We start from the raw sequence: 13,233 nt of genomic DNA, 5'->3' as shown, positions 1-13,233 counted from the left end.
AACTCGCCCATAATTTTTGTTTTATATAATGTTATTTTTTATTAATTTGTTTTTGCAATTAATGGGTCATATATACTTAAATATATTATATTTTTCTTTAAAAACATTGGAAATTATTTTCAAATAAATTGATATACAGGGATAAGATAGGACTGCCCGGAAATGGCCGAGTTCAACGTGCCTCATTGATGGAGTAGTCGTTCCTGGTGCGTATGGGACACCTCCATTTTGAAGGTTGAGAAGTTGTTTGTAGAGTAGGCTAGTTAGCAGGTCTCACGGTGTAGTGTTTTAAGTTGTTACTTTACTATATAGTGCATACAGTTTTTTAGGTGAGTTTAATAATTTTTGTTAATGTTTAGTCATTTTAACATTTGAGAAGTTGAGAATAATTGTATAAATATGCATAAAATCTAGAGTAGAAGCACATCATAGGCTGCTATCGTATACTAATAATTTATTATAGTAATATAATTTATAAACCTACTGCTCAGGTGATACAGTTTACGGTCAAGATAAACTACGGCAAAGAATCATTGCCACTGTCAGCGATGATCAGCTAGTACGAAGGTAACTTTCGATTATATTTAGAATATAATTATCTTTTTAAGATTTCCCGTTTGTCATATTCATTAGAATCTGGATCTGCCGAAACACATGTAACCTGTATATACATTTCTACTCCTTATTTTTTGGGTTATTGTAATTTAAGCTTCTACTCAAGTCGTATGATGTTTGCAACTGAAAATGAAATACGAGTCCAATTCTGTGCAAAACATTAGGCCTAATTGGTACTTTGTAGCAGTAAACACTACTACTAATAATGTACTTATAGTTATACTATTAATATTATTAAACAGTTCCTTATGTTCCCAAACTGTCTTATTCTGATATTTTATCTAGACACTATTTTAACTTTTTATACGAATTAAAGACTTGTTTAACATCTGTAAGTAACGTTGATTTTAAAGTTCATTTTACTAACATTGTTAATGTTATTGTTAGTGTGCAAATATTAAATTTAGATACAGATCATTTTTGTAGAGTATTAAAAGAAACACATTTAAAAGAACATTTAAGGTGTTTTAATGTTTTGCAAGGAGATTTGTACAATAACTTCTTCAGTGCTCGTTAGAATTGTCTGTATTAATGTAACACCTAGACAAAATCTTCAGTTTTTTGGCTTCTAAAGTAAAAAGCACATTGTTAACATTAACAATAAAAAGTACTTGTTGTAAGCAACTTATTGTTCAGAGCATAATGGGAGGCACTAGGCCCGATAAATATTTCTTGTTTTTAACATCACATATTAAAGTTGTAATTTTGTACATAAAAATCTAAAATTCTGTTTCAAGTGTAAAGATTGAAGTAAGTTGCTCACTGTATTATACCATTAAATTGTTTTTTAAGTAAGAAGAGACAGTTTTTAGTTATTTTCAACCCTAAAAGAGATAAAGGTAAGATTAAGAGGGACTATGGAAATCTTAGTTTAGAACATTTGAGTCACATCAAGAGTTTTTATAACTGTGAATGGTAAAATGAAAATTGAACATTTGATATGTAGAATTACCTTTTGGAATGTTTTTGAATACTATACACTGAATAATGATAGTTAACTTTTTCATCAAGCTTTAACTGTACATTTATTTGATAGTATTTTTCTTTATATAACTTTATAGCATGAACATGTAAATTAAAAGTCATATTTTTCTCTCCTAATGCTGGACACTTGTTTCTTGAGGGAAAACAAAACTGGTAAATAACAAGTAAAACATATTAAAAAGATACTTAGTTGTAGGAGTTTAAATGATTTATTCATAAGAAAGGTTTAACTCCCCATATTTCTGTCTAAACACATATATAAAATTAAAAGGCCAATGAGGACTAACTTACATATTATGATGATTAGCATTTTGTAGAGAGACTAGATAGTTTGATGACTAAATTGTGAGAATATGCTAATTTGTAATATACTTCTGAATAATTGATGATGGAGTTTCTGGGAATATGCTTCTGAATAATTGATGATGGAGTTTCTGAGAATATGCTAATTTGTAATACACTTCTGAATAATTGATGATGGAGTTTCTGAGAATATGCTAATTTGTAATACACTTCTGAATAATTGATGATGGAGTTTCTGAGAACATGCTAATTTGTAATACACTTCTGAATAATTGATGATGGAGTTTCTGAGAATATGCTAATTTGTAATATGCTTCTGAATGATTGATGAGGGAGTTTCTGAGAATATGCTAATTTGTAATACACTTCTGAATAATTGATGAGGGAGTGTCTTAGTACATTCTGAGTATTTTGAGGATGTAAATTATAATGTATCATATCTTTGCATGTTCTTCACCGTATATAATTACTGATTAAAAAAAAGTGCTTAACTTTTGACTTGAGTATTGGGCTTTGGTGGAAAGAGAAAACTTAGTCCAGGAATCTATTTATACATAACTTGAATATTTTGAGGTATGTTTAAGATTTGAGGCTTTCATTAGAATGCTGGGTTTGGTTTTGGACCCTTCTTCAAACTCCTTAAAATGATAGAAAAGTACAGAGAGGGGATACTACAAACGGAACATGAACAGAAAGTTTAAGGACAACAAGAGACCTGTTGATCTATCTAGGTTATCCCATTTAATTAACTTATTTTGAAAAAACACATTTGGAGCCAACCATTATCATTTAACTATTTGTCAAGTCTTCATTAAACACCATTTAATGTCCTGCATCCACCACATTTTACAGCAACTTGTTTAAAAGGCCAACTACTGTGTCAGGAAATGAAAACTGAAGATGACTCCTACACTGCAAAAACTTGTATTTATGTCCCTTAGTTTTACCATTCCCACCATTACATATGAAAATCTAAACACCTCAATCAGATCCCCTCTAACTCTTCTTTTTTCCCAGAGAAAACAATTTCAGGAATCTTAACCTGTCCTTGTATGATAACCTTTCCATACTAGGTATAATTTTAGTAGCCCTCCTCTTAACCCTTTAGCCCCCAGCAGCTCAGCAGTAAATCTGTAGGCTTATAATGCTGATAATACTGTGTTTAAAATGTTTTTGTTATATGGGCATGTCTTAATATAAAATAAAGTGATTTGATGTGGCTATTTAAAGCTGTTATGGTCTTGTATAAAACTTGGGAATTGTAAAATGTTTAAGGGCAATCAGTATAAATTTGTGGAAACTTGGATGAGTTTTGCACAAAAGAAAATTAATACTTTGTTAGTTATAAGCTTGTATGGTAGTTAACTTGGTGATGTGATAAATATTGACTGTTGTTTTGGTGTTAGCTCAAGAGATGAAAGATGTACAATTTCGTTAACGTATGTGGTCTTCAGTTTCCATATTTTATTAGTGTTTTTGATGCAGCTACAGCAACTTATGTATTTCATGTGTTACTTATGAAGTTGAAACATGTATTCTAAATTAATAATGAGGTCTTACAAGTATTGGTATTAGTATACATATAAAGAAACAGACGTTTTAAGTATTTTCTGCTCTGTTTTTTAGGGTCAGCTGCTGTGATGTGTTTGTCTCGCGTTAGCCTAACATGAGCCTAGTGTCTAATGTCATCAATGAGAAGAGTAAAAATCCAGAAAACATACCACAGTTGTGTCTGTAAGTAATGCAGTTTTTGTTTGTGATGCATCTGTTTAATTCAAGAATTTTGGTGTCCAGTGAGAGTATTTTTACAAAATGCTTGTATAGAGTGTTAAAATCACACAGGAAATTTGAAAGGGAAGGTTTGCTAAACAACCAGTTTCTTTGCAACTGTCTAAAGGTTGAACACTTGTAGGATGTTACCATACCCTTGATGAAGAAAAGTGCACTTTCCAAAAGTGTATGGGTTATTGGGATTTTCTTATGCTGACCTTTTTCTTTCAGTCACTTGTTTCATTGATTTCACATGATGTTTACCATACCCCTAATAAAGAAAATTCTACTTTCCAAAAGTGTATGGGTTATTGGGTTTTTCTTATGCTGACCTTTTTCTTTCAGTCACTTGTTTCATTGCTTTCACGTGATGTCACCATACTCTTGATGAAGAAAATTCTACTTTCCAAAAGTGTATGGGTTATTGGGTTTTTCTTATGCTGACCTTTTCTTTCAGTCACTTGTTCGTATCCCCGTCCCACCAAACATGGTCGCCCTTTCAGCCATGGGGCGTTATAATGTAGCCCAAGAGTTGGCGGTGGGTAGTAATAACTAGCTGCCTTCCCTCTAGTCTTACACTGCTAAATTAGGGACGGCTAGCACAGATAGCCCTGGTGTAGCTTTGCGTGAAATTCAAAAAAAACAAAACAATTAATTTGGTTGTAAAGAGGTTAGATGAGAGCAACCGGAAGGTTTCTAGTAATGGAAGTCAGTCAAATTAAACCCTTGTTATTAGTAGATTGTATCAAAAGCTGTTGCTTGAGTTTTTGCCTTTTCATATTTACTTTAATTATATTGATATGAGTACAATTAATCGGTTAGTAAATTTTGTTGATGACATAATATACTCTTGGGTATTTTTAGCTGTATAGAGGTTACCAAGGTTTTGCAGAATGACTTGGATCAAGTGGAAAGCTGTGCTAATTTTTGGTAAATTACCTTAAATTATAGTAAGTGCAAGGTAATGCATTTGGGTTATAAATTGGATTTCACTTTTAATATAGATGAGAACTCACTCAATAGTGTAACTGAAGCGAGGGATGACCTCATCTAAAATGATTTTTAATGGTTAGAAAGGGTTCAGAGGAGGACTAGTAGGATGATTCTTGTGATAGAAGAGTTCTCTCAGACAACCAGTATGTTTGTATTTTAATAAAAAGTGCCATTATACTTTGAGATCAAAATGAATGCTTGTATTGAGGCATTTGTTATACTTACTAAAATATCTCTCTCAAATGTTTTTGTATAAGACTATAATTGCAAGTTGTAATGGCCACAAACATAGAAAAGTCAGAGGAAATCCACTCCCTACACTCTTTTACCACAAAACCTGTTTACACATGTTGCTTATTTATCCTAATTGTCGATGTATTTTAGCACAACCTAGTCCACACAGTGTTATTTCATATGGGGATAATTATCTAATTCATTTTACTTGAAGATATATTTGATCAAGTATTCCTTTATAAATAAAAATTGCAGCATTTTAATTGTGACTATTAAGTTGCAATATTCATGTTCAAAGACTTTTCTTTAGTAAAAATAGTCTTTGAAGTATGTTCTGGTGTTTTTATTACTTTATTTTATCAATTACTGTTTATAACCAGATTACAAGTTAAAATAGTGTTAGTTAATTAAAATTATGAGTAAAAGGTGAAATATCAATGTGTTATACTTGTGCATGTTTGGAAAGGCATAAAAAAGCCAGAGAACGATTTTAGAAAGAATGTGGATATCCTTCAAGTTAAATAGCATTATAACATAATAAATGGTTTGAAGAAAGGGTACGAAGGGCTAGTTCAAATGCAAGCATCTCTCAGAAAAACACTGAAAAACTTTGGAATTTTTTAAATGCTTGTTATTTATGTACAAGTAAGATTTAAAAGGAAAAAAAGGTGACTTGAAAAATAGTTTTGTTAATCTATAGTTAGTAATATGGTATGCTGCTTTGGATCTACATGACTTTCAGTGTGAGTGTTATTTATAATGAATTAGGTACATGAAGAATCCACAAAGTTTTTGCTCTTGAGCTGAGCCGTGTAAAATTATTATTTTTGATTAGGCCATATATAGCTAGTTTCTTTCAATTTTTATATCACTTGAAAATGATTATTCCATGAGTGAATATCTCTTAAAGGTTTGAAAAATCAAACAAGAAAAAACGTTTTCTTCAAGCACACCATTAAATACATTTTTTGTTTGAAAAATTGTATAAAGTGAACCATATTGTATAAAATGAAGATGTTGAAATTTCTTTTTTCCTAGGAATACTTGTTGATTACGTATTTTTATTTATTAAACTTAATTAGTAATGAAGTAATATGCTGATGTATTCTCATTATTAAGATATATGATGTATATCTTGAGTAAATGAGTATGTTGTATATACATATAATATGATATTTTAATAAGGTAAAAAAATGTGATGCTTGTATTCATATCTGAGGTAATGCACATTGTAGATGTGTGTGTGAAAGTGTGTACTGATCACAAACATTTGATGCTGCTTTCTTTGTTAATCTTTGGTTGTTTCTTTCTAGTTACTAATGCATTTGATGAGAAGTTGGTGCTTAAGATGAGTAGAAAACACTCATTTGGATGTTTGAGCATAATTTGTTCCTTTTAACCTTTCCCATTTCTACTACATTGTTTTGATATTGAATCTATTTTTCTTTGTTGTTTTTAGATTAGGACAGTTCTTAAAAATAAAATTAGGAGTGGGCAATGATAGTTATTTATCATATAAGTAAATAATTACTGGAATTATTATCTCATGACTTGTATATATGAACAAAAGTGTGTATTTATACCACCATTAGAGAATTTATGGAATAGAATCTATTGGGCATTAGTCAAGTAAGAACTATAACAAAGCACCATATTCCAGGGGATCTTGGCTATTGATCATTTGATATAAATATATAGTTCCAAGACTTGATCTCCATTTTGAGTTGAAACTTGTGTTTAAGTAATTAAGCAATGCTCTTTTAATTCAATAATTAGCAGAGTAACTGAATTGGATCTTTCAGTATTGGGCAGATTCAAAACAGGAACTGCATACTCACAGTTACTATTTATATATATGATGATTAGTTCTACATAATTGCTGAAATTATAAAACTTATCCCATCCCAGGTGTAGATACTGACACAGGGTCAAACTGGTACAACCTTCTACAGGATACTCATTGTATTATGTAACCTTTGCATAAGTAAAAGGATTAGTACATTTGTATCACCTGTGAACATATGATTTACAATAATTTCACAACTACATGCGGAACACATTGAAGGAGATTTAGAAAAATCACTGAAATTTGTTTAAAGACAGATTCCTCACTTATAGAAGGGTGAAATTAGCAGTTATTTCACCTGTGAAAGTAGTATCTTCAACAGACAGGTGTTTGTTGTGTAAGGAGGACCGAACTAACAAGGAAATGAACCAGAGATTCAATAAAGTGTTTGCTAAAATGAGAAGAAAACATTCCACTTAAATGTGAAGAAGCTAGAAAATATGAGCAACGACAATTTTAATAACCTTATGACCCAAAGAAGATATTCATATTCACAAGAAAACAAAACAAATTAAACATTGATCACAGTCTCCATTTGTAACTTTGTTAATTTCTCTTTCATAATAAAAGTTTAAGATGAGCTATTCGTGACCTCTGTTATTGGTTCTTGAAATCTGAACGGAAAAGCTTATCTGATACATTAAGCAGTAATGTGTATGACATAAGTTTGTAACTTTGTGGGCTGAAGGAAAGTCATGATGAATTAGTTGATGTGCATTTTGGACAAAATTAAACTAGGCCTTTAAACTTGCACATAAACAGGGCAGTTAAAAATATTACATTAATTGTTATGAGTGGATGATCTGCAAAAAAGAACAATGACTCAGATGGTTAGCTGTCACCCAAATTAAGATTTGAATGTCAGTAGATACTTAAGCCAACATGTACAAGAGTTATCATTCTGCCTCTTTCTTCAGAGTTAAGTGTATCCTGAATCTGGTAGTTCATGGTTAGCTTTGTGTTTTGGAACCATGGGTGCATGATAAGACTGCCCAAATTCCATTTTTAGCTAGAGTAACTTAAGAGCTGGTGGTATATGCTACTGATTAGCTGACTTACATCTATTTTATCGGTTTGATCAGGGATGGCTGTTGCACCTAGCCCTTGTAGGTCGACACAAATATCAGAGACAAACATTTCCTATCATGATAAAGAAAATATTCCTACCAATAAATTGCTTAGAAATCTACTTCACAAAGCAAGTCACTTTGAGGTGATGGGCCTTGCAGAATCATCACTGACAGGGACCTAACTGCTGGAGCCAGAACAAGGGATCTCTCTGTGGTGAGAAATGGGGCTAGGGTGTTTCTAGAATAGAGTGCAGTTCAACCCCCACATAATTTTAATATATCACAATTTCCAAGTGGAATGTGGATACATTTAACTGTATCAAACCTATTTATATATGTCTTTCTCTCACAATTCCCACTGTGCAGTTGCATGAACCCTAAAATTCTGATGTTGGAGTAGATGAAAACTAATCCATATACTACTGTGATGTATCATTCACACAAGTGCCTTCTTCCACAGTTTGGTCAAAACCAGCTGTGGGAGAAGGGCACTAGTAGAGGAGGCTATACATGCAATGTGTGGTGTGAATGAGCCCCAGCTTCACTACACATGTTGACTGTTGGATTGTTTGTGTGCGAGTACTCAGATGGTCATGTAAGTATTCCAACCATCCTTTACACATTTCTGGCTTTTAGCATTTTCTCTTTCCATATGTGGATGAAGCGTATACATTGGATGAGATAAGATGTGGTCTCCCATGGGTTTGTCTCTATGTAGCTCCTGCCATGGGCTTCCTTTAGATGCTTTCAGAAAGGAACTCGTTTAGGTAATCTTTGCATCGGCCCCTTCACCATCTCAACATGGTATTCCAGGTTTCTCTATATGGACATGAGAATTTGTTTCAAAAGTTACCATTTTTCTTACCTGAAAATCTATTTCTGATGGATACTCATCTCCGTATACATTCCTACCCATCCTCTCCACTTTCCTGGTGCACTTTTCTTTATTGCTTCATAACTTTCGGTTTACGGAGGTGAGTATCTATCTATTGGAAATATATTTTCAGATGAAGAAAATTTTAACGCTCTATTGTTTTCATCATCTAGTGTATTTAAGAAAGTGCTCATGAATTTTTGTTTTTGTTTTAGTATACTTACAATGAGTAGCTTTCAGATGTTTTTATTTTTTACTCTGATTGGTTGCTAACGTAACAGAACTAGTCACAGATTGAATGATCTTCATTTCATGAAGTTTTCTGGTTTACAGTTGCCTGTTACCTCAAGTTAGTCATTGATATTCTGTGAGCTGTAATTTTTGGAGAGATGGACAGGGTGCAGCCAAATATTTAGGATGGCACCCACTTGCCTCCTACTGATCTCTTAACTGCTTTTGGTGATTCCAGAGCATGTCAATGTGTGGATAAAACCTAATTAACTTGATGATCTAGCATCAGTCAAACTTTTCACAATATTTGCTTCATTATATCTTGTGAGGTGAATATTTTTCTTCAGAATTGCTCATATACTTGTTAGATCTTCCAACATTTTTCCCTGTTGCATCATCAGATCTTGGCATTAAGAAAGTCATGTTATAAATCTTTATGTTATGTGATTCAGTGCTCTGTGAAATTAAAGAAACTGTTGCTTGTTGTTGAGTATGTCCAGATAATTTGGCATCAGAGATATGATAATTATTGAAAATCTGACCAGCAACTCTAGTCTTTCATCTTTCTGATTTATATGAGACAATTTGTTTAAAAAAAAAAGTTTTGCTTGATAATTCATATTGTTTTGTTTTCTTTATCAAGTGCAGAAACTACCAATCAGTAACATTTAACATCCAGGCTTAGCTCTTTTGCTCATGTCAAAATCTTTACAATATGACATTCAAAATTTAATTAAACAACTTTATTATCAGTGTATGTCAATAAACTTTACCTGAAAATGTAGATTATAATTCAAATTTGTATATAATCAAAGTTTTAACTTCATAATTTGAAAAAATATTTAAAAAATCACACTATTTATTTTTCAGTGTTGTGACATGTCTGAGTTCTGATTTCCCACTTTCATAATTATCAAATATTAATAAAAGGCTTCTCTAGTTTCCAACGAATTAGAAGTGCAAATCACCCATAATTACAAGAAAGAATCTAAAATTTGAACTATTGATTATGATTTGTTGAGCTATCAATAAATTTTTCAAACCCACCAGATAAACTCTTCCCCCATTTCTCTGACTTTTGAGTTTGTTTTCTTGTCAACTTTATATGACTGGTGAATATGTTTATAACCAATAGAAAGAGCAGATTTTCCTCAAAATAAATCTTACAAGTCATTGTTTATTTTTCCCACCGTATACCAGTAGTCAACAGAATTGTTTAATTTGTTAAGATCATATTTTGCTGCTCTGGAGAATAAATGAATTTTTTAAACCTGTTTATAGCCAGATAAATCATAGTAGTTTTGGGACATTCTATTAAAGTGACTGATATATTTTTGTTTTGTGAAATCCGTATTCAAAAGTTACATAAATTCAAGGAAATCGAGTTGGATTCCCATTGTCTCCAAGTTATCCCACCCTGTCTTTGTTAATATAATGTTACTGAGGTTATCTGCCATTGTCATTAATTTTGAACTGCTAGCTAGAGGGAAGATAATTGGCTGGCAGCACTCATCATTAACTTTTTTTTTTGCATATATCTTGGTTTGAAGAACACTGTGTTAGTCAATTATTTGGGGACCATCTATTAATCAATCATCAAATACCATTAATCATACATGTGCAATGATAATCACTGAACACAAATTATCACTGACAGAAATCATCAACTAAGTCTATATCAGAGATTAGTGTGTGCACTGCATATAACAGGCCCATGCATGTCTTGTTTACTGACTATTGCTGCAGAAAAATATTATTAGCAGTTGTAAACACTAGGAGAGCCAGCTGTTCTCCTGAAATAATATGTAAAAGCATTATTATTCCATCTTTTCAGACTGAAACCTACCTTTCTTTAAAAGCTTGATATTTTACTTCTATATACTCTCTCGTGTTCCAGAGTTTCCAGTGTGTGTTGTAAAACTGAACACTTGTTTAAGTAAGTGTGAATTATTTAGCAGCTGAAGATTCAGTTACTTGGCCAAATAACTTAGCCAAATGTTCAGTTTCCTGTATCCAGCTGTAGTACAGTTTAGTGTATCTAATTATTAACATATGTGCCCCCCAGTGGCACAGCAGTATGTCTGCAGACTTACAACTCTAGAATCCAGGTTTCGATACCCGTGGTGGGCAGAGTACAGATAGTCCATTGTGTAGTTTTGTGCTTAATTACAAATAAAAAAAAAAATTATAACATAATATGCTCCATCCTCTAAAATACATTAAAAAAATCTTAAAGCCAGCCCTTATCATTCATACACTTAACAAGTTTTTCTTAAACTCACTTAAATTTAATGCCTCTACAACATCAGAAGGCAACCCATTCCAAAGGCCAACCACCCTATTAGAAAAATAAAACTGTCTTAGCTGAAGATGACTCCGACCTTGCCAAAATGTATATTTGTGTACCTAGTCGTACTATTTTCACTGTTAAATATGGAAAACGATGATGTATCAAGACTATCAATTTCCTTTACAATCTTAAACACTTCAATCAGGTTACCCCCCTCAAAACTCTTCTTTTTTCAAGAGAAAACAATATGAGAGATTTCAGCCTCTCCTCATATGCTTCCATCCCAAGCACCATTCTAGTAACCCTTCTCTGAACCCTTTACAACAATTCAATGTCCTTCCTAAGGTAAGGAGCCCAAGACTGAACACAATATTCCAAATGTGGCCTAACCAGTGACATGTACAAATGAAATTATAACATATTTATACTTGTATTGAATATTTCTGTTGATACAACCTGAAATCCTATTTACCCTACTGCTAGCAACAGCACACTTCTTGGATGGCTTTAGAGACTGATTGACTATTACACCAAAATCCCTTTCCTTCATAACACTGTTAAGGTTATTTCCATCCAAATTACACTTATAATTCAAATTATGATAACCCACTGGCATTATCTTGCATTTATTATAATTAAAACCTATTTGCCATATACTTGCCCAACTCATGATCTAAATCCTTTTGTAAATCAGCAGCATCCTCTTCACAGCTAGCAACACCAAAGACCTTAATATCATCTGGAAATTTAAGTAATTTGTTAACTATTCCTTCATCTATATCATTGATGTAAATCAAATAGGGCAAAGATAGTAAGTCTGAGCCCTGAGGTACCACACTTGTGACATTAATCCAGTTTGACTGAATTTCATTTTTAACAACCCTCTGCTTTCTTCCATCCAACCACATTTCTATCCAATTTGCCAACTTATCCCCCCACAACTATAATGTTTTTACAAGCCTTTTATGTGGCTCTTGTCAAATGCTTTTTCTGAAAATCCAGATCTACCCTCGTCTATATAAGCAGTAACCTTTTCAAAGAATGTCAAAAGATTTGTAAAGCCAGATTTTCTCTTAAAGAAACCATGTTGACTATCCAATAAAATTTTAAACTTTGTTGAGTGACTTTGCAAAGCATCTTTTAACAGACCTTCCAAAACTTTTCCCACCATTGATGTAAGAATAATGGGTCTATAATTATTGACACAATTTTTATCACCTGATTAAAAAAAAAAATAGTAGTAAGTGGTCCACATATACAATCTTTAATCTCCTTCAAAACTCTTGTGGAAATATTATCTGGTCCATGAGCCTTATTGTTTTTTAAACTTCCTAATTTTTCTTAACCAGCTAAGAATTAATGTAGTCATCTTTTGTGATTTCATTTCCACATATCAACTATTCAAGATGTGGAATACTGCTTAAATCTTCATTAGTAAAAACTGAAAAAAAGCACAATTTAATAACCCAACCATCTCATAATCATCAGATACTAGCCTTCCTTTATCGTCCTTCAAGGGTCATATTTCTATCCTAACATTTTGTTTATCCTTAATGGATTTAAAGAAATCCTTACTGTTAATTTTTTACATTTTCAGCCAACCTTTTCTCATACATTCTTTTTGATGTCCTAGTTTCCTGTTTCACCAACATTCTTGATCTTCTATATTCTTCTAAGTCTCCTGTCATACCGGTCAATTTAAATTTCTTATGCTTTTCTTTAATTTTATTTCTTAACCTCTTTATGAGCCAACCTGATTTTTTACTTGCAGCTACCCTTTTCTTTCTATGAGGAATATGCTTACCTTGAATATTTAAAAATTTTCCACATCAGATCAGTGTCTGATAATTCAGCTGCCAACGTCACAACAGATAACTCTTGTCGCATCTCTTCAAAATTTACTTTTTTGAAAGTTGTAACCAAAATATCATTATTCCTTATCTCCATATGCGGCAAAACATTGAACCTAATAGAGCAATGATCATTTGCTGCCAGATGTTCCCCAATTTCCATCCTCTCAATC

At 32.3% G+C, this 13,233-nt stretch overlaps 1 pseudogene; it reads left to right on the top strand.

The window, feature by feature from the left end:
* Positions 1-583: 583 nt before the first annotated feature.
* Positions 584-13,233, top strand: part of LOC106467150 — a 66,005-nt pseudogene continuing 53,355 nt past the window's right edge.

This window comes from Limulus polyphemus, unplaced genomic scaffold (genome assembly GCF_000517525.1).
Source record: "Limulus polyphemus unplaced genomic scaffold, Limulus_polyphemus-2.1.2 Scaffold2508, whole genome shotgun sequence".
Classification (NCBI taxonomy): domain Eukaryota; kingdom Metazoa; phylum Arthropoda; class Merostomata; order Xiphosura; family Limulidae; genus Limulus; species Limulus polyphemus.
Note: the sequence above shows the minus strand (reverse complement) of the source record. Positions and strands in the feature narration are given on the sequence as shown.